Source organism: Rhinopithecus bieti, unplaced genomic scaffold (assembly GCF_001698545.2).
Source record: "Rhinopithecus bieti isolate Rb0 unplaced genomic scaffold, ASM169854v2 scaffold_5260, whole genome shotgun sequence".
NCBI lineage: Eukaryota > Metazoa > Chordata > Mammalia > Primates > Cercopithecidae > Rhinopithecus > Rhinopithecus bieti.
In genome coordinates this window covers 7577737-7599761 of record NW_016805896.1, presented here as the reverse complement: position 1 = coordinate 7599761, position 22025 = coordinate 7577737, and the positions used below count along the sequence as shown (strand labels likewise).

The 22025-nt window shown below is 37.2% G+C and overlaps 1 protein-coding gene across 4 annotated transcripts in view; it reads right to left on the bottom strand.

Annotated features, from left to right (window-relative positions):
* GAREM1 (GRB2 associated regulator of MAPK1 subtype 1) overlaps window positions 1-22025 on the bottom strand; it is a 204256-nt gene that overhangs the window by 138514 nt on the left and 43717 nt on the right. Inside the window, exon 1 of one of the 4 annotated variants that reach the window (XM_017874080.1) lies at window positions 6262-6341. The exons of the other annotated variants lie outside the window; for them this stretch is intronic. The gene's annotated coding sequence lies outside the window, so the exon portion shown is untranslated. Of the gene's footprint in view, window positions 1-6261; window positions 6342-22025 lie in introns of those variants that run through there. 4 annotated transcript variants of the gene reach the window in all.

The window sequence follows — 22025 nt, the reverse complement described above, 5'->3', positions numbered from 1 at the left end:
CATACAAACTTACCTTCACCTTGCAAAGGTAGCTTAGATTAAAAAATGCCATTCCTCATTCTTTTAGTTACATTTGATTCTATAAACTGAGGGATATAATTAAACACTATTTAATTCGCATCTTCAAACATTATTTTTTATTCTTCTTTTTTGTAGAGAGGGGGTTTCACCACGTTGCCCAAGCTGGTCTCAAACTCCTGGACTCAAGCAATCCATCCGCCTTAACCTCTCAAAGTGCTGGGATTACAAGCGTTAGCCACCGTGCCCAGCCTAGCATCCTCACACATTTAAAACAAATGATGTCTTAGTTGTTTTCCTGTCTTATAAACAAACAAGAACTGTTTACTGTGAGAATACAACATGACATTCTGGTAGTACTTCTCTGTCCTGATGGACTATAATCAAATTACATGATGAGTAAAGAAACGGTATGTGGTGGGGGGAAAGAGGTGAAATCATAGAAAACTGTTATAAAACAATGAAAGAACAATCATGAAATCAAAAAATGAAAATGTTGTCTGTGAAAAGGCAGCAAGGTGTTCCAAACAGAAAGTCAAAAAAGAGGAGGAGAACTCTGAAAAAAATAACTAATTGGCAACTAACTTCTAAGAGGGAGAAATGATAAAGTGATAAGGAAGGATGTGGTTATAGGACATCACTGAAGTACAGGTAATAAATGAAGTCAATGGAAACTGAAAAAACCAAAATGTCTTCAGTGGGAAAAGAAAGCTCTTGGAACAAGAGAAGAAACTGCTTTTAGCCCAATGGTTGAGGTATTATAAGAAAGTGTAAGACTGAAGAGGAAGGAACAGACACTGGTATCAATCAAATAAAACTATCTGAAGCCACCTGATGATAAAAGCTTCCTGCAAAGCATAGTATGGATTTTAAAAAGACAAAGTTTCTGGACAGATACCAGGAATGTAACAGAAAATCAGTGTCCTAAATCTGAGCAGCCACAATGAATAATTTTATTACTATGCTAAAAGTCACCTCTAACTTTCAGCTATCCCAAATGATCCTCCAACACTATGCAAGTGCCTACGTTTCTACTCTCATTGACTTCAACAATGCAGCGCATTACTAGGTGCTATTGTTTTGTGGATACTAAGACATGAGGTGCTCTGGAAAAACAACCACTATAGACAGCAACAGTGGCACTTGAGTTTAGTTGCTGTCCTGTTCTAATCATGTGTAAAAATGAGAACACAGTTGCTTGTCTCAGGGCCAATGGTCCCTGTGTGTGAGAAGGATCGGCAGCCTTAAGGAAGACGGTGACAGTGGTTCTGAGTGGAGGCTGCAGTGAGACGAGATCTCACCATTGCACTCCAGCCTGGGCAACAAGAGTGAAACTGTCTCAAAAACAAACAAACAAAAACCAAAAACAAATAGATTCCTTAGGATTTTCTGTATGCAAATTCATGTCATCTCTGAAAAGATACAGTCTTACTTCTCCTTTTCCAAACTGGATGCCACGTTTTTTCTTCTACTTGCCGAATAGCCCTAGCTAGAATCTCCAGTACAATGCTGAACATAAGTGGCAACAAAGATCTATCTTTAAAAAGAATGGGCCCTTCTTTTCCCTCTTTATTCTTTCTGACAGATGGAATGTAGATGACATTACTAGAGTGCCAGCGACCATCTCAGATCTTGAAGGGAAGTTAGGACTGGAATTGAGGCCAAGAAATAGCAACAACTGAGAAAAAAACCTGGGTCCCTGTCATCCTGAGCAGCATCAACCTCAGATCTCCTAGCTAGACTTCACTTTGGGTCTCTGTGACTTGAGTCCAAGCTGAAATTGATGCACAGGAGCATTTAAATAAAGTTTAAATACTGCAATGCCTGCATGACTCCATCAAAATATATGTACTACTTCCAACACACAAAAGTAGAGTTTTGTCTTTTTTTTTTTTTTTTTTTTTAAACCAACTTTACTAAAGGTGTCAATCTAAGGAAGTACTGTCTAAGCCTGGTTCTAGATTGTAAATTTTGAACAAGGTTGGTATCTAATTTTTTTTTAACTTCAAAATAATTCCATTGGGTTTACAGTATTTATCAATATTGCTTCTAATATATTATTTCAGGCTTCCTAGTTTCTGATTGTAGAGGCTGTATTACTTTTGCTAACTCTAGATTACTTCAGAAAGCCAAGATTACCCTAAAATCACTAAAAATATTGTCACACCTTTAATAAAAAAAAACTCCGTACTTGTGTCTATTTACAAAAAAGAGGTATTTGTTAACTCACTATTTGAATGGTTAAATTTGTATATATTATATGCTTTGATTCTAAGTTATTGATAAACTAAGTAAGGGGCATAAGTCTAAACGGGGTGGTATCAAGTATCCCCAATGCAGAGAGAAAAACAATGAGTGCTTTTATATTAATGGCAAAAAACTGTGAGGAATACAGATGAAACATCTGTCCTAGAATTAACCATCAGCAGGAGAACTTAACGTCAGCATTAATACCTGACTGATATCAAACAGTGAGTACAACAGAAAGGGAAAGCCACGGCACAGACTGTGGCTTCTGTACCCATTTGACTATTGTTAAGACTCAGTACCCAGTAACCAACTCTCAATCCCTTCTCTTGTACCTTAGGCCTTAAACATGTAGCACAGAAATTCTAGTGCAACCCATGATTAGGAGCTCCCTGTTTTCTGAAAATGTCCAAAAATTTAAAAGAAAGCAACTTAACTTTTGGGAGCAGAATCTATATGCCAATCAAATCAGAAAGGTTTTTTCCTTTACATCCCTCAGAATATTTTTGTTCTGGGAAAACATTCTGATTAAGTTAAGCTATGTATCTGCTGTCATATAATGTTGACTAATCTAAAAGTGACTTCTAATTCCTGTATTGACTAGAAATATAAAATGTTTAGAAAAGTAATGACAGAATAAGTGCTAAAGATGCACTTAAGTCCCCATAGCACCTATCTTTCCTTGGTGTGTACACCATGAAACAAGCAGAAACCCTCATCTCCCCAATTAGCCTATCAGCTCTTTTGGCTCAACATCATCTCTTTTTCTGCTGTTTGCATTCCACAAGACCACTAGGCAATAGAGCAAGTGTGTAACAACTGCTTTCTACATGAACTATCTTAGGTATAAATTGGTGAATGTTCATATCAAATACATCTAAATATAAATTAAGCACTCAGATTTTAAACATTTAAGCCCCTCAAAGAAAGCAGAATGTATAAGAAAAAAAAACTTTTTTCAGGTATTTTCTATTGATATCTTCCTACCTTAAACATCAACAAAGCTACATTAAAATCCTATTTTTGGGTGAGTACTTTATTCAAAGGTCCAAAGACTATAAACTTGAACTCCAAGCAAGTGAAAGAATTTTGTTTCTACATTTTACAGTTTACTGTGAAATCCCAGTAAGAAAAGAAGAAAATCGAGATTAATCTAGACAAAGCAATATGTGGTAATGAAGTCAAAGAACTTCAAGGTGAAATCTAAGCAAACAGGAATGCATGATACAAAAGAGAAAAAAAGATTAGGGATATATTATTACCTCTTTTCAAATGAACCCTTGGACAAAAGACTCCTTTCTCAACAGTAGAATGACCAGGAATTACATATAATAGACTCCTGCTGTATGAAACAGAAGTATGCCTTAATTCAAATCTGAAATTTTACACCCTGAAATACTGAACTGTAACTAATATTTAAAAGGTAAGATTTCTACACCAAGCAACTTTCAGAAAAACAGATGAGCAACTGTAGTACCAGTATTTCTGCAAACATTCAAAATATACTAAATCTCTTAGCACAAGACCTGACACATACCATGGAATATTTCAGGCACGCAGGTGAGAGAGGGGGCTCAGATTTACATCAAAGGATTACTCTTTGAAAATCCATTAAACTACAATATAGAGACATTCCTCTCAGTAAGTCTGATACATCCAGTTTGTCCTCCACTGTTGGACAGGTCGTAAGATGATGCATTTGGTTTGTGCAATGTGTGTATCTATAACACTGTGTGAAGAGATGCTCACACCATAAAAGACACACAGAAGACAGAGAAAGTAAGAGAATCACAGAAGCAGACAGGTGTCATCTCAGGCTATACCAGACATCAGAGGCCAAATGACCAGCCATGTTTCTAAGATCCCAACCTCTCCATCCCCAACTCTCTGCTTCCAGTAACTTAAATGAATTTATTATTCTACCTGGTAGGTGAGACACAGTGTGCATTCTCTCAGAAATAGCCTAGGATTGGATTTACAGCCAGATTTAGTTGAAACTGTGGTTTATTTATATTTATTGATATATTTTTAGAGACAGTCTCACTCTGTTGCCCAGCCTGGAGTGCACTGGCACGATCATAGCTCAATTGTAGCCATGAACTCCTGGGCTCAAATGATTCTCCTGCCTTAGTCTTCCAAATTGTTGGTACTACAGGTATGCACTGCCACACTGGATGTTTTTTAGTTTTTGTAGAAACAGGATCTCTCCCTATGTTGCCCAGGCTGGTCTTAAACTCCTGGTCGCAAGAGATCCTGCCACCTTGGCCTCTCAAAGCACGGTTCTATTATTAACTAACTATATGATCATGGGTAAATTACTTAACATCTTGAGCCTTCAGTGTTCTCACATTTAAAATAATAGTATTAATAATTACATAAGGAAGTTGAGATGCTTTTATGAGTATAAATATAAAGGACTCAATAGAGTACTGTGTAGATAGAAGTCTCTCAACAAATATGACTTCAGTGTTTTGTTTTGTTTTGTTTTGTTTTGAGACAGAGTCTCACTCCATCACCTAGGCTGGAGTGCAGCGGAGCAATCTCGGCTCACTGCAACCTCCGTCTCCCGGGTTCAAGCGATTCTCGTGTTTTAGATTCCTGAGTAGCTGGGATTGCAGGTCAAACGTTAGGGATTTTCAGTGTCAGTTTCAAATCTGGCATAGCTTCCTTTGAATTTTATTATGTGACAAATTAAACAAACATAAAATACAAGAGAATCAAATTATAAAATATAATTCATTGTACCAGAAGTCATACCAAATATATATCCTTCAGAAAAATGTTTCAACTACATATTTGACAGTTTGGGGGAGTCACTCACATTAAGTAGATTTCCAAAAATACTGCTTCACCTTAAAATCAAAACCACATACAACTTGAAAGAAACAAAGACTCATACAAATGTCAATGTTGAAAACCTAATGATGTTTCCAGTATCAATATATAAAACCACCGAATTTTAATATGATCTGTACACATAACAGAGGGTTAATAAGAAAAATGCATACTATTTTATTTTGCCAGGTGGGTTGCCCTGAAGACAGTGGCTAGATGACATTCTACATCCATGACTTCAAAACGCACACAATAAAAAAGTTCAACATGAAAGGGCACTATATCAAAATAATGGAAATAAGCAAACACTAAAAAAACCCAGATCATTAAGTTTTATAGATAGGGCTATAAAGATATAATAGGCCTAAAAGAAGTAAAATAAGTGTCTCTGTTAAGTAGGGTGCAACTTCTTAAAATTGAACTGGAAAACAAAACAGCTATCATTCTTTTAAAACTCTAAAGCTTTTAAAACAGCTATCATTTCTTTTTAAAACTCTAAAGATGAGGAAAAAAAAAAACTCCACCAAAACCAACCCCAAGAGTTTACAGATACTGACTGAAAGATACCATCAATTAAATTGTTACTGTGGTTACATTCCCAAGCAATTATACTGCTTACGAATAAATTACTAGTATAATTTTCTGGGGCAAAATGTAACAAAAGAAAATCACTTTGACACTTAGTCATACTTACATAGGAATATTTCCTAAACTTGTAATCTGAGACGTGGAATATTTATCTGGCTTAAGGGGAGGCAAGCTATAGCTGTGAGAGTTCATAAGTTTATTGTATACCCATATACTTTTTTTAAATGAAAAATCTATTTTAATGACTGAAAGTGTACAAAAAATTATAGATAAAAGATCGCTATTTGCAAAGTTTAAATTACATTAAATTGGAATAACATTTTAAGGTTTTCACAGACAATGACAAAATAAGGGATCAGTACAGCTTGGCTCAATAAATTAAGGACTGTCCTTCACCAAGATCCATCAGCAAATCACTGTGTCGACTTGATCCAGTGACTATTTTCTAAATTTCTCAGACAGACAAATAGATGAGTATACAGACATGAAGAAAGACAGTTGGAATATCATTAAGCATATATAAACATACGAGTTATTTTTTTCAGATAAGGGCAACTAATTGAAGAAGTTTACCTGAAGTAAGTGGTTACACAAAAAAAACGGTTGGCCGGGCGCGGTGGCTCAAGCCTGTAATCCCAGCACTTTGGGAGGCCGAGACGGGCGGATCACGAGGTCAGGAGATCGAGACCATCCTGGCTAACACGGTGAAACCCCGTCTCTACTAAAAAATACAAAAAAATTAGCCGGGCGAGGTGGCGGGCGCCTGTAGTCCCAGCTACTCGGGAGGCTGAGGCAGGAGAATGGCGTGAACCCGGGAGGCGGAGCTTGCAGTGAGCTGAGATCCGGCCACAGCACTCCAGCCTGGGCGGCAGAGCGAGACTCCGTCTCAAAAAAAAAAACAAAAAACAAAAAACAAAACAACAACAACAACAACAAAAACGGTTAAGTCATAAAACAAGTCTTAAAATATGCAAAAAAAAAAAAATTGAAATAATATGAAGCACCTTCTTCTGACCACAACTGAATAAAACTACAAATCAATAACAAGAAAAATTTCCGAAACTATGTAAACACGTGGAGACTAAACAACATACTCCTGAGTGACCAATGGGTCAACGAAGAAATTAAGAAGAAAAGTTAAAAACGTATTGAAACAAACGATAATGGAAACACAACATATTAAAACCTATGGGATACAGCGAAAGCAGTGCTAAAAGGAAAGTTAATAGCTATAAGTGCCTACATCAAAAAGGAAAAAACCTTCAAATTAATAACCCAGTGATGTATCTTAAAGAACTAGAAAAGCAAGGGCAAACAAAATCCAAAATTAGTATAAGAAATAATAAAAATCAGAGCAGAAATAAATGAATTTGAAATATAGAACACAATACAAAATACCAATGAAATGAAAACTTGGCTTTTCGAAAAGATAATCAAAATCGACAAACCTTTAGCCAGACTAAGAAAAAAAGAGGGAAGAGTCAAATAAATAAAATTAGAAATAAAAAAGGAGATATTACAACTGATACCACAGAAAGTCAAAGGATCATTAGTGGCTACCATGAGCAACTTATATGCCAATAAATTGGAAAATCCAGAAGAAATGGATATATTCCTAGACATATACAATCTGCCAAGACTGAATTAGGAAGAAATCAAAACCTGAACAGACTAATAACAAGTAATGAGATCAAAGCCATGATAAAAGTCTCCTAGTAAATAAAAGCCCAGGACCTGAGGGCTTCACTGCTGAATTCTAACAAACATTTAAAAAGAACTAATACCAATCATACTCAAACTGCTCTGAAAAAAAAGAAAAGTAGAGGAAGAGGGAATACTTCCCAACTCATTCTACGAGGTCAGTGTTACCCTGATACCCAAACCAGACAAAGGCACACCAAAACAAACAAAAAAACTACAGGGCATTATCTCTGATGAATATTGATGCAGAAAATCCTCAATAAAATACTAGCAAACTAAATTCAACAATATACTGAAAAGCTCATTCATCAAAGCCAAGGGGGATTTATCCCAGGGATGCAAGGACAGTTCAACACACAGAAATCAATCCATGTGACACATCATATCAACAGAATGAAGGACAAAAACCATATGGTCATTTTATTGATGCTGAAAAATCATTCAATAGAGCTCAACATCCCTTCATGATAAAAACCCTCAAAAAACTGGGTATACAAGGAACATACCTCAACATCATAAAGCCATATATGACAGACCCACAGCTAGCATGCTACTGAATGGGGCAAAACTGAAGGCCTTTCCTCTAAAATCTGGAACACAAGTATGTCCATTGTCACCACTGTTATTCAACATAGTACTGGAAGTCCTAACTAGAACAATCACACAAGAGAACACAAGAGAAAGAAATAAAGCGCATCCAAATTGGAAAGGAAAAAGTCAAATGGTCCTTGTTTGCAGATGATATATGATTTTATATCCAGAAAAAAATAAAGACTCCACCAAAAAATTATTAGAACTGATAAACAAATTTGGTAAAGTTCCAGGATACAAAATCAACAAACAAAAATCAACAGCATTTCTATATGCCAACAGTGAACAATCTGAAAAATAAATCAAAAAAGCAATCACTTACAATAGCCACAAATAAAATTAAATACCTAGAAATTAACTTAACCAAAGAAGTAAAACATCTCTACAATGAAAACTATAACACACTGAGGAAAGAAATGAAAAGGACACAAAAAAATGAAAAGATATTCCCTGTTCATGGATTTGAAGAATCAAATGTTGTTAAAATGCCCATACTACTCAAAGCAATCTACAGATTCAACACAATCCATACCAAAATACCAATGTCATTCTTCACAGAAACGGAAAAACAATCATAAAATTTATATGGAACCACAAAAGACCCAGAATAACCAAAGCTATCCTGAGCAAAAGAACAAACTGGAGGCATCACATTACTGGACTTCAAATTATGTTAATACTACAGAGCCATAGTAACTAAAACAGCATGGTACTGGCATAAAAACAGACATATAGAACAATGGAACAGGACAGAGAACTCAGAATCAAATCCACACACCTACAATTAACTCACTTTTGACAAAGGCTCCAAGAACATGCACTGGGGGAAAGACAGTCTCTTCAACAAACAGTGCTGGGAAAACTAGATATCCATACGCAGAAGAATGAAACTAGACCCCTATCTCTTGCCATATCAGAATGGATTAAAGACTAAAATCTAAAACCTCAAACTATGAAACTACTAAAAGAAAACACTGAGGAAACTCTCCAGGACACTGGACTAGAGATTTCTTGAGTGATACTCCACAAGCACTGGCAACCAAAGCAAAAATGGACAAATGAGGTCACATAAAGTAAAAAGGCTTTGTGCACAGCAAAGAAAAGAATCATTGAAGTGAAGACAACCCACAGAATAGGAGAAAATATTTGCAAACTCCTCATCTGACAAGGGATTAATAACCAGAATATATAAGGAGCTCAAACAACTCTATAGGAAAAAAATTTAATAATTGAATTTAAAAATGGGCAAAATATTTGAATGGACATTTCTCAGAAGATATACAAATGGCAAACAGGTATATGAAAAAGTGCTCAACATCACTGATCATCAGAGAAATGCAAATCAAAACTACAATGAAATATCATTTCACCCAAATTAAAATGGCTTTTATCCAAAGTCAAGCAATAACAAATGCCGGCAAGGACACGGAAAAAAGGGAACCCTCATACACTGCTGGTAGTAATGTAAATTAGTACAACCACTTTGGATAACAGTTTGGAGGTTCCTCAAAAAACTAAAATTAGAGCTAACATATGATCTAGCAATCCCACTGCTGAGTATAGATAGAAAACAAAGAAAATCAGTATAACAAGGAAGTATTTACACTCCCATGTTTGTTGCAGCTCTGTTCATCACAGCCAAGATGCGGAAGCAACCTAAGCATCCGTCCATCGGCAGATGAATGGATAAAGAAAATGTGGTACTTATAGACAATGGAGTACTATTTAGCCATCAAAAAGAATGAGATCCTGTCATCTACAAGAACGTGGGTGCTACTGCAGGTCATTATGTTAAGTGAAGTAAGCCAGGCACAGAAAGACAAACATCGCATGTTCTCACTTATCTGTGGGATCTAAAAATCAAAACAACTGAACTCATGAAGACAGCACATAGAAGGATGGTTACAAGAGGTTGGGAAAGGTAGTGGGGGTGGGAGGAAGGTGGGGATGGTTAATGGGCACACACAAAAAAAGTTAAGAAGAATAAGACCCTCTTTATAGAACAACAGGGGGACTATAGTCAACAATATTAATAATTTAATTATACATTAAAAAAAGTATAATTAGATTATTTGTAACACAAAGGACAAATGCTTGAGGAGCTAGATACCCAATTTTTCATGTGATTATTATACACTGCATGCCTGTACCAAAATATCTCATGTAGCCTATAAATATATACACCTACTATGTAACCACAAAATTTAAAAAAAAAAAGAATATGAAAACCTTTCCACCCCATTCCAACTCTCCATCAACTTAATAAAATGAGAATATTTTCTTCCGTCTCATATTTTTCAATATTTCCATTTCAATATTTTCTAGATGCAAAAGGAAAGTAGATAAAGTGTCTAAAAACACCAAGGAGACTAAAATAGAATAATCACATACATATAATACAGCAACGCATGTTCTTTTCCCCCTTGTGAGACAGTCAAAATTAGAGACTTCCTTCTTGCTATGCTTACAGAGTTCCCTGATGAGTCTCAGATGTCCATGGTGTCAAAGTCCATGAGCCAAAGTCAACGGCTCCTGGTTGCTGTGTACTGTAAACACCCTCTGTTCATCCCACACACCTCGCTCTGCTCTAGGGCTCAACTCCACCTCACTATGTAGTAGCCACATACTGTTCTTTTGCTTGTCTTCTACATACGAAATGGGAATAACAGACTCACTCCAAACGGTAAGGTGAGCATGACATAAAATCACCAAGAATTAACTCAGTAAAGTAAAAGGGAAAGAAACCTGTATCCTCAAATCACTTTAAGCATGATGATACTTTAACAAGTAACCTCTCAATTGAGAGGTTAAGGTCTTTCCTACCTGCCCCAGAGGTTGAAATCCATACCAAGTATCATAATACAACAGAACCAATAAGATCGAACTTGGGGTTTCAAAAGAGACAAGGGGAAAGAAATGAGTGGGGTTCTCGTTCATTCAATGCAACAGTGGCTCTTAAGGCCACAGATGGAAAACATATTGTAAGCTTGAGAGATGCTAACACTGCAACTCTCAAGACCAATAATCAGCATCAGTAGACAGAAATGAAGAGAAGGATAATGTGTTAGTTTTGTAATGTTGTGCAACAAGTTACCACAAACTTAGCAGCTTAAATATAGTCAGATGTCTAGCACCCCAAGGCTGGGCTCTCCACTCAGGCTGAAATCAGTGTCAGCTGGCTGCTTTCTCATCTGGAATTCAGGGTCCTCTTCTAAGCCCATTCTTGTTGGCAGAATTCTGCTGTAGTTGTTAAGGCTGAAGTCCCTGTCCTTTTGCTGGGTATTCACTGAAAACTGTTCTTGATTCCTATTCTCAGGTCCTTGCCCAGTGGCCCCATCCCCTTCTCAGCACCAGAAAACCTGTCTCATGCTAAATCCCTCTCAGGCTTCAAATATCTCTGACTTTCTCTTCTGTGACCAGCTAGGGAAATCTCTTGCATTCAAAAGGGCTTGCCTGATTAGGTTGGGCCACCAAGACAGTCTCCCTGCATGGATAATAAGCTGAATGCTTGTGTTCTCCCAAAGTGAGAAATCCTGACTTCTAGGGTGATGGTATGAGGAGGTGGGGCATCTGGGAAGTAAGTAGGTCATGAGGGTAAAGCCTCATAGGTAAGATTAGTGAAGGGACCCCAGGCACCTCTCTCATTCTCTCCCTGCCACGTGATACAAGGAGAGGTCAGCAGCCTGCAATCTGCAAGAGGGCCCTCACCAGAACCTGACCATACTGGCACCGTGATCCTGGAATGCCAGTCTCCAGAACTGTGAGAAATAAATTTCTGTTGTTTATAAGTCACCTGGTCTATGGGACTTTGTTATGGCAGCCTGAACTAAGACACTAGCTTCAACCAATTAGGGACGCTAATTACATTTGTAAAATTTAAATCCCCTTTTGCCATACACATAACATAATCTAGCATAACATCAGGGGATGAGTACAAGGGAGCCATTTCAGAATTCTGCCTATCACACATGCTAATACAGGAAGGAAGCTTGTTATTTCAGTACAGACTAGATACAGAATTGAAGAGAATGACAGGTCAAGTGCTGTGTTTATACAGTACCTTTCAAAAAGACTTCATGGGTAAAAAGCGACCAAAACCCATTTTATACTTTGAGATATTATGATACAAAAGCAGTTGTCACCTCGCCTAACGTGAGTGGAAGAGCCACATAACAGTACAGCCTACTTCATTCACATTGCCACTAGGCCAAAAGAACACACTCCGCAGGCTCTGGAGATAAACAGAATCTTAAACTCAGATAAATTTAATTGAGAAATAAATGCAGCCAAAACCTATTAGTCTTTAAGAATAAAGTTTGAAATAATTTTCAACAATTTCACTTGGCTTTTTAAAGTTAATTGAGCATAATTATCATAGCTTTAAATAGTTTCAAAATTATTACTCTAACTGTCATGCTGAGGTCTTGACACTTCCTCTCTTTTCTCCTCTGACTGTACTTTTCAACCCTAGATAGGAAGGGGAAAGAAGAAAGGGAAGTCTTTCTGTTTTTTTGCCAAAAGAACTATATTAGGGACCAGAAAATATTTAAAAACAGGAAAAAAAAGAAAAAAAAAAACCCTGCTGGCCACTGATACTGAGGGAAATGGGCGCCATGATTTAAACTCCAATGCCATCTTCACCTCCTGGGATGCAGCTAATGGTTTCAATTGCTGCTGGGCACTGACTCCCTTACTTTATGGACTCACTATTCCCGACCCTGAACTGCCACCCTGGGGCACTCATCCATCCAAATGACCACCACTGGGAAACCATATACCCATGGGGAAGTTTGTAAAAAACGTTTCCGTTTAATTTGCAATGAACAGAATCCCGGCTGACGCAGTGGCTCATGCCTGTATTCCAATGTTTCAGGAGGCCAAGGCAGGAGGACAGCTTGAGTCCAGGAGTTTGAGACCAGCCTGGGCAACACAGTGAGATGCCCTTCTCTTCAAAAATGGAAGGAAAAAAAAAAAAATCCCAAAACTGGATGCAAGAGAGTCACATAGTACTTAATTGCATTGGTTTAATAAACATGAACATTCTCTGCTGTGGCTCTGTCTTCGTTACAGAGAATTCAACAACCTTGGGGCACCTAAGACTGTTCTCATTTATACAGCAGCTGGAGTTCCTTCCTCAGCATCTGCGCTGGATCTACCTATTTAGAGTAACATTTATAAATATACCCAGGGAGATACAGAAAGGACATAAACTCAAGTCCCATTCAGAGTCCTTCGGATGGAGGGCAATTACGAAAGGGCCAATGAAACTGTATTAAGCTTCACTAATCCTGATAGCTGTTGTATAATATTTAAAGTTATATACATAATTGTCAAGCACAGGCCCAGTAAGTTACTTAACCCACTTCCCTCATCAACACAATGCAGATATTAATAATAATAGTGTCTACTTTGTAAGGTTGTAGGCTGGATTAAATGTGTGTGTAAATGCAAAGCACTTGGACCAGGCACCTGGTATACAGTAAGCACTCAATTAAGCAGGGTAAATTGATTGTCATTGTTCTAACTCATTGTCTCTCAGGTCCATTCTCTTCTGCACATCCCCTCTGTTCTAGGCCTAATAAGGGTCCCAGCAGCTCCCAGCTGATTACATTCTAATACCCATCTAAACTGGTTCCCATTCTAGAGCTATGAGAACCTTCCTAATGCCAATCTGCTCACATCATTCTCCTGCTTTGAAACCTTCCATGGCTCTTTACTACTCTAACAAAAAAGTCCAAATGCCATGGGTGCAGCATGAAACCCTTTAGGACCCAGCCACAGCAGTAACACTGGTAACGTATACCAGAAGGCAGAATCAAAGAAAAGTGCACAGATAAAGACCAGCACAGCTCCAGGGGCTATCTCAGGCCTCCATGCTTTTTTTCCTCAGGCTTATTCTGTTGCCTAGAAAGCCCTTCCCCTATAGTTACCCAAGCTAGAAATTGGAGAGTCTCCTCTGTCATATTTGCAAGAGATCTGTTTTTCCTTCCCTTCTTAACAGTCTCCTTAATGCTTAGGATACTCCCAAATCCACATAAAACCTTCCCAAGCTAGACACAAGTTACCTTTCCAGCACATCATCCTCTTCCAGCAGGTGATACAAACAAACTACCTAAGGTTCTCGGAAGTACAAACCTTAAAGCTTCTGCCCCTCTGTACACACTTCCCTCTGCCTAAAATTATCCTTTCTCCGACTTCTAATTCCCATTCCCAGTGAAACCTTTGCTGGCATGCCTTCCATCTTCCATCCAATAGATGGAACTGATTCCTTCCCTTCACTTCCTTGGCCCTGGTACACCTCTTCCCCAGGGTTCTTGTAACTGCAGTGACATTTCATATTTGTAGGTCTGCCTTCCACACTAGCCTGAGAGCTCAAGGTCTTAGCAACTCCAGTACTTAATAATGATGCTTAATGTATGTTTCCTGGATTAAGTTTCCTGTGTAACTGGCATTATGCTGTCATTTTTCATTCTCCAAATTCAGGATGAGAGCTTTACTAAGGAACACTATTTATTACAGAATAGAATTTTTTGGAAGAAAGGTTTTCTTGTATCATTACAAAGGGATTTTATTAGTATACTATCCAAAACTTTAAGGCTAAAAATTCCTGGCTTAGGCAATTAGAAACAACATATGTAAAAATTTGGGCTAATCATATGAGGTTGGAGTTTTTTAAAGCAACAATTTTGAGTGGAACAAGAACAAATTTGGAATCACAGAATTTTAGAACTAGAAGGTTGCTTGGAGAAACTAAAGGTCAAGTGCTTTCCTTTTATAATTAAGGAAATATGTACAAGGTCCCTTATCAGTCAGTGGCAATAGCAAGACTAGAACTCGGCCTCCTGCTTCTTGGTCTCAAACATTATACCATCTGAGAGGGAAAACTAAATCGCCTATTCTATAAAATAAATGAGATACTCAAATTTCATATGAGCACATACACATTGACCTAAATTGTGTATCTCAATGTAATATCAAAGCAAACCCAGCGCAGGGGAACACAGTGAAGCAACAGAGAGAAGGGCCAGCTTTGAAGTCCAAGGGCAGAGTTAGAATTCCAGTGGGCCACTAGCGGTGTGCTCCTGATTAAACTGCTCGCGGGCAGTCTTCTCATCTGCAATGTGAGAACAGTACTTCTTTCAGAAACTGTTGTGAGAATTAAATGAGAACATCAGTGAGAGCATTCTGCAAATCATAAATGTTACATGAGTGCCAGATATTAATAAAATAAAACATAAAATAGGCATTAGTTTACATTGTATTTTAGTTCGCACTGAAAAACACATTCACATGTGAATGTGAAAACTAGTCACGACTTCATTATTCTGTTTATCCTTAAATCTTTCTCTTGTTTTGATGCTGGCCTTTGCTCTGTTCAAGAGAATTATACCAGCTCCAAGGTAAGAAAAAGAAAGGGATATTAGGTCTTATTTGATTATGCAATAATTCAGGTTTTTCTTAGACTCTGTTGTCAGTGACAAAATAGAAATAGCTCTTTAAAATCATCACAAGTATAATACCACCTTACAACTGTGTGACACAGGTGGCTGCTTATGTATTCAAACAGACTACAGGTCTCATACAAGCTTAATGTCAGTGAGGTGCAGAATCTTTAAGTTGCAAGGAGCATTAAGGATCATCTAAATCTTACATTCCTTTAAATGACAAATTATAGTATTTTATACTTCAACACACAAGTTAATTATTTCATATGTTAGACCTGATTATAGCGTATAGATATCTATTAAGAAATGGAGCTGGGCATGGTGGCTCACACCTGTAATTCTAGCACTTTGGGAGACTGAAGTGGGAGGATCACTTGAGCCCAAGAGTCTAAGATGTGCCTGGGCAACATAGGGAGACCCCGTCTCTACAAAAAAATTTAAAAATTAGCTGGGTGTGGTGGTACATGCCTGTGGCCCCAGCTCCTCAAGAGGCTGGGGTGAGAGGATCACTTGAGCCCAGGACATAGATGCTGCAGTGAGCTCAGATCATGCTGAAGGAAAAAAAAAAAAAGCAAATATCTCACAGGAGTACTTCCATATGCTAAAATCTATGATGAATTAAACTCAACATAAATGCTTAGCCTGTGACACTGAAGTATAAATAGAAGTTTTATAAAAAATTTTTGACAGTTATTTCTCCATTGGATATTAAATCTCACTGATCTTTTTTATACTTGTGCAAACACAGTTACATAAATGTATGATCACTCAGTGTAATTTCCACTTGAGATTCCATTTTTAGAAAGGAAACCACAGTTACTTATGATGATAAAGTAAGATAAGATATTAGGATAAGATAAAAGTCAAAGGCAAGAGAAAAGAAAGCATCATGACTATATCCCAGGTTACAAATCAGTATTGCACGTGTTTTGGTTAACATAAATCAATTTACCAGGGTCTAATATATTTCAAACCAACAAGGCCAAAAACAAACAAACAACAAAAAAGAAACTGCATTCTGAAATAGCATTAACTATATCAAGATACTGTATATATTTGGAACCAGATGAGGTCATTTTCTCTCAGCATACATATTCACATGTATTAAATAAAATTTTAAAAATAAAGCTTTAAGCATGGCTTTATATTGCTATCAACATACATATAAATAGAACTTGTGAACATCAGATGTTTTACTCACTTTCCTTTGTGAAACATCCTTATAACATTCTCTTAATTCAGCATGTTGTCAAATAGTACTTATTAAGCACTATTCTCAGTAAATGAAACAGAACAGTCCCTTGTTCTGTGTTGTAATTTGGCACAGACAACATCCACAGAGGCCAGCCCTCCAAAGGGTGTATCAAACCATTCTAAAGAAAGATCACAGCAGTAAGGCCCAAGAAAAAGGCACTTAAAATTCTGTACCAGTCCCAATTTAGTGTTTGTGATTGAGTAAAGGGTCAACCAAATGATCACTTGGCTCCTCCCCTCCACTATTTTTATCTCAATGGGTTGGGCATATGTTAATTTGTTATTACTCACTTAACTATTCCACTATAAATGTGCTCAGTATTTTCTACATACTTCGCTTTTAAACCCTATTAACTCAGCAGCTCCCACTTTAAAAATATATATTTTTTCCACATTAATGACAGGAAACACAGTTAACCAATTTACTAAACCATTACCGTGGCACAAAATTTTATCTGGAGACATTTCCTATTAACTACTGGGAAGATTTCTTTAAGAAAGGTCCTACCATTTTTAAGTAAAAATTATCTTTTAAGGTAAACAGTGATTCCAAGTGTTTTCATAAACATTGTGGGAAAAGATCTTCCTCCATAGTCTGCTAACTGATCAGTTCCTGGAAAGTCTCTTAGTGGCCACAAGAATTTGTTTTGTGCTCTGTACTACCTTGTAACTTAGAACAGAGAAACAGGGGTTGGAGACACAAAAGAGAAAGTAATGTGCATAAAAGAACCAAGAAATGAAGAATAGTGTGAGATAAAATGCTAATTTTGAGGCTCAGCGCTAATTTTGTGTCCAAGACTGTAAGTCAACAAATGTTGAGTGAAGGCTCGTACCCTACCTCCTAAGAACACAGCCAAACAAAGATATGTTGAACAGTAAGTCGGACTCATACGGATTTCTCTTTTGCAAGAAATATGCCTTTTCATCTAGTCTAAGTAGCTCTTGAACTGTTTCTCTTTTTTCAATTCTTTGTGAGAAGGAAAACAGTTGTTCAGCCTTCTTTTCATGACTATTTTTTACATACTCAGACAGTTAAGTGGTCTCTTAAACTTTTCTTCAAATTAGAGATTCACAACTCCTTCACCCTTTCCTCATTCGTGGACCTTATTTTTAATAAATAAGATTATTTCTACTGCTCTTCTCTGAATTTTCTCCAGTTTTAATTCTGTTTGTTTGTTTCTTTGTTTGTTTTGAGACAGAATCTTGTTCTGTCGCCCAGGCTGGAGTGCAGTAGTGTGATCTCGGCTCACTGCAACCTCTGCCTCCCAGGTTCAAGCAATTATCTTGCCTCAGCCTCCCGGGTTGCTGGCATCACAGGCGCCCACCACCACACCCGCCTAGTTTTTGGTATTTTTAGTAGAGATGGGGTTTCACCGTGTGAGCCAGGATAGTCTCGATCTCCTGACCTCGTGATCCGCCCACCTCAGCCTCCCAAAGTGCTGGGATTACAGGCGTGAGCCACCGCGCCCAGCCTCTTTCTTTGATTCTAGAGTCTGAAAGAGAAAACAGGATGTTTGACTCATGGCCTGGCTAACAGGCAGGATTATTTTCCTATTCTTAAAAATTATATTATTTTATTGACATTAAAATAGGAATCCAGGATCTAAGCTAAAAGATACACATGACAGAAATTCTGGCTTCAGCTTATGCTCCACTCTACTATATACAGATCTGTTCTTTCAGTTTCCATTTTCTACTTCATGTATTTCAATTGTACATCTCCATGTACATCTTCAAATGTATTACTACCATTTTTTCTATAGAAATTCCTCTTCCACCTCTACTTAAGTGTTTTCACAATTCAATCAACTCCACCAATTTAATATTACTTGACTAGCTAATGAGCTTGTTAACCTTTGTAATCTTCAGGAAGGTTACAAAATTTCTCAAACTTGCAAATATAAGTTTTTCAATCATTTGTATTCATAAGCTTATCAAACTGTTTTAACAATTTTCCTCCAGGTGGCTGCTCTATATCTTAAAGATCACTGCATTTTAACGGCATTATATTTTTTAAAAGATGATTTCCTTTTCCTCTTACATAATCTACCACCATTTTTAGAACACTCCATATAATATACTTTCCCTCCAGACACAGGCATATTTTTTCATGCACTTTTACTTAAATTGCATAGGATCCCTTTCTTTCCCTTTATTCATGCTACTGTGTGTTGGAAGTTTTTTGAGACCTAAGAAATTTTAATCCATTCTATTCCTAAATTTGTTTTACTCTCGTTGTCCCAACTTCCCATGGTAGTTTCTGGGATCTCCAACTTTTGAGAGCCATATACATTTGCAATGCAAATCAATAAAAGAGATATCAAATGAACTAAGATAGGGACTTTTCACTGGAGAAGTTATATTGCAAAGGAAACACCTACATCATTAAGTATGCTCAGTAGCTACCATTTACTGAGCAGCAATTATTTTCCAGGAAACATACTAAGTGTTTAATAGTCAACAGGTATATAAGTTATTCTTCCCAAATTTATAGATGAGAAAAACTTAAGTTCAAAAAGGTGAGGTAACCAGCCCCAAATCATTCTGTTAATAAATAACAGAGCTGGAGAGAGAACCAGGAATGTCTGCCTCCCTGAGTTTGACATGGAAATTGAGAGTTCAATTGTGAAATGATTGCAATGGTGATGTTTGAGGGAGCTGAGGTCTGGTGCAACATCACTACTATCAGAGGCATAGACAGAAAAGCTGATGGCAGCAACATGCTTATCACCCACAAATGCCCATTAAAATTTCTCCTCCAAGGGACTGTATTATTATATTCTGTCACATGACAAAAATCAAAATCGGACACGTGAAGATAAGTGATACTCTGTGTTTAAATTAAGCATCTAACCCCGGAGAGAAAAACTGGCATTAAACTCAGACAACTAAAATGACTCACAAATATTTCCAATTTTCCTTCCAACCATAAAAAATGTGACCTTTCAAAAAATGCCACATCATTTATGGGTATATTAAAGCTATCTTTTCTAAATCTGAAAGTTAAAATTTCTTAGGTCTCAAAAAACTTTCAACACACAATAGCATGAATAAAGGGAAAGAAAGGGATCCTATGCAATTTAAGCAAAAGTGCATGAAAAATATGACTATGTCTGGAGGGAAAGTGTATTATATGGAGAGTTCTAAAAATGGTGGTAGATTATGTAAGAGGAAAAGGAAATCATCTTTTTAAAAAATATAATGCCGTTAAAAATCCAGTGATCTTTAAGATATAGAGCAGCCACCTGGAGGAAAATTGTTAAAACAGTTTGACAAGCTTATGAACAAAAATGGTTAAAAAACTTACATTTGCAAGTTTGATAAATTTTGTGACCTTCCTGACGGCCACACACTATTAGACGCTTTAATTATTATAAGCTAGAAACTTAAACATGGTATTGTAAAAGACAGCTTTTGCGAGTTCTGTCTAGTTTACCCTTTAACCATTGATAGGGTATGGATCTGAGTCCTTGCCCTAATCTCACACAGAATTGTGATCCCCAGTGTTGGACGTGGGACCGGGTGGGAGGTGACTGGATCATGGGGGCGGTTTCTCATGAATGGTTTAGCATCACTCTCTGTGGCTGGGACAGTGAGTGAGTTCTAATAAGATCTGGTTGTTTAAAAGTGTGCAGCACCTCTCCCCTCTCTCTCTTCCTCCTGCTCCAGCCATGTGAGATGCCTCACTACCCTTTGCCTTCTGCCATGATTTTAAGTTTCCTGAGGCCTCCCCAGAAACTGATGCTTCTATGCTTCCTATACTGCCACAGATCCGTGAACCAATTAAACCTCTTTCTCAAATAAATTACTTAAGTCTCAAGTATTTCTTTATAGAAATGCAAGAACAGACTGATACAACCATTAAATGTCACTCTTATCCTCAGACACAACGTGTAATACTAAATGCTTCAACTCTCCAGACACAGTTGATTGGCTCAAGAATGAATATGTGGAATCATCTTCCATCTTTTAGGTTCCTTGTTTTAGTCCTTTGCTGCATTCTTGCCCTTGAATTCCTTGATACTATCGTCTGCAAAGCCCTAGCAAAATTTTCGTATCTTTTGTATCATCTGCAAAGCCCTAGCAAAATTTACAGTTTCAAAAATGCTTATAGAATGAATTTATGTTTCTTTATATACTACCCTCTCCTCTCAAAAAACAACTCTCTAAAGACTTGCAATGACACCTTCCTTTTATGGGGGAGGGGAAATGGGCAAGATAAGTTTCAGAGTCTCTATCGTCCATATTAACTTTTATTATCTCCATCAATCAACGGGAAATGCTGTGTCTCAAATTTTGATTCATTGTTGGACCGCTTTTACATCAATAACAACTTAATAAAATTATTTGTCATTCTACACTATGAGAGATTTATTTCTCCTAGATCTTCCCAGTGATATTTTAAATCATTTTAGTAATTTTGGAGTCAATGATCCTTTGGATCAGGGATCCAAAAAGGATCAAAAGTCAGTCACTTAGGATTATTTCTATCGTAAGAATCAAATAGAGATAGTTCAAAGAACTTCAGCATTCTGGGTAATGTCCACCTCCCAGAATCACTATTGTTAATACTCAATAACCAAGCCTAAATCTTTCTAACAAAACAAATCCTTTATTCCATTGTAGCCATAGTCACCTTAAAGGAGAGGCTGCATGCCATTCTGAATTCTGTTGCTACCACGATATTTTTGAACTCCACAACACAGTACTTCAAATACTAAAAGAGAATTCAAGCTGTGAAGCTATGAATTGAGAAAAGCCAGAAAGTGCTTCAGCTTGCCGGCTGTATTTCCGGCTTAGGTGCTTGATACCATTTTAATCTATGCTGATAAAAGACACTTTACTCCTTTAACGAAAAGCACTAATCCAACTAAAGGTGAACTTTAATTCTAAATGAACAGCCTTTCTGTCTCACGCCTTCCTGGTGCAGAGGAGGAATGACATTCTTCAATCTTAATTGCTGTTGGCCTACAGTATGCATGTAAGATAGAAAAACAAGAAAACAAAAACAAAACACAGTTGAATACTCAGCCACTTTCTGCACTGCAAAGACTGGTAAACAAGTTCAAAAAATACTAGAAACCATGGCTTGTCATGGACAACCGAGTAACATGAAACTGAAGGATGTGATAAAACAATTTGGTTCCAAACACCATGTCACTGTACTATATTTTCATTTGAACACTGAAACAGTTGTTTGCTGAGTGAGATCAAAGCGAAGGGTGGTAAGTGAAAGAAACAATTAACACTGAAGTACAACTCTGCAGGCTGTCAGACCCAGAAAACAGACCAAAGACAAAATCATGGCAGAGAATGCTGGTATTTCAGGGTATCTCAGAAATAGGA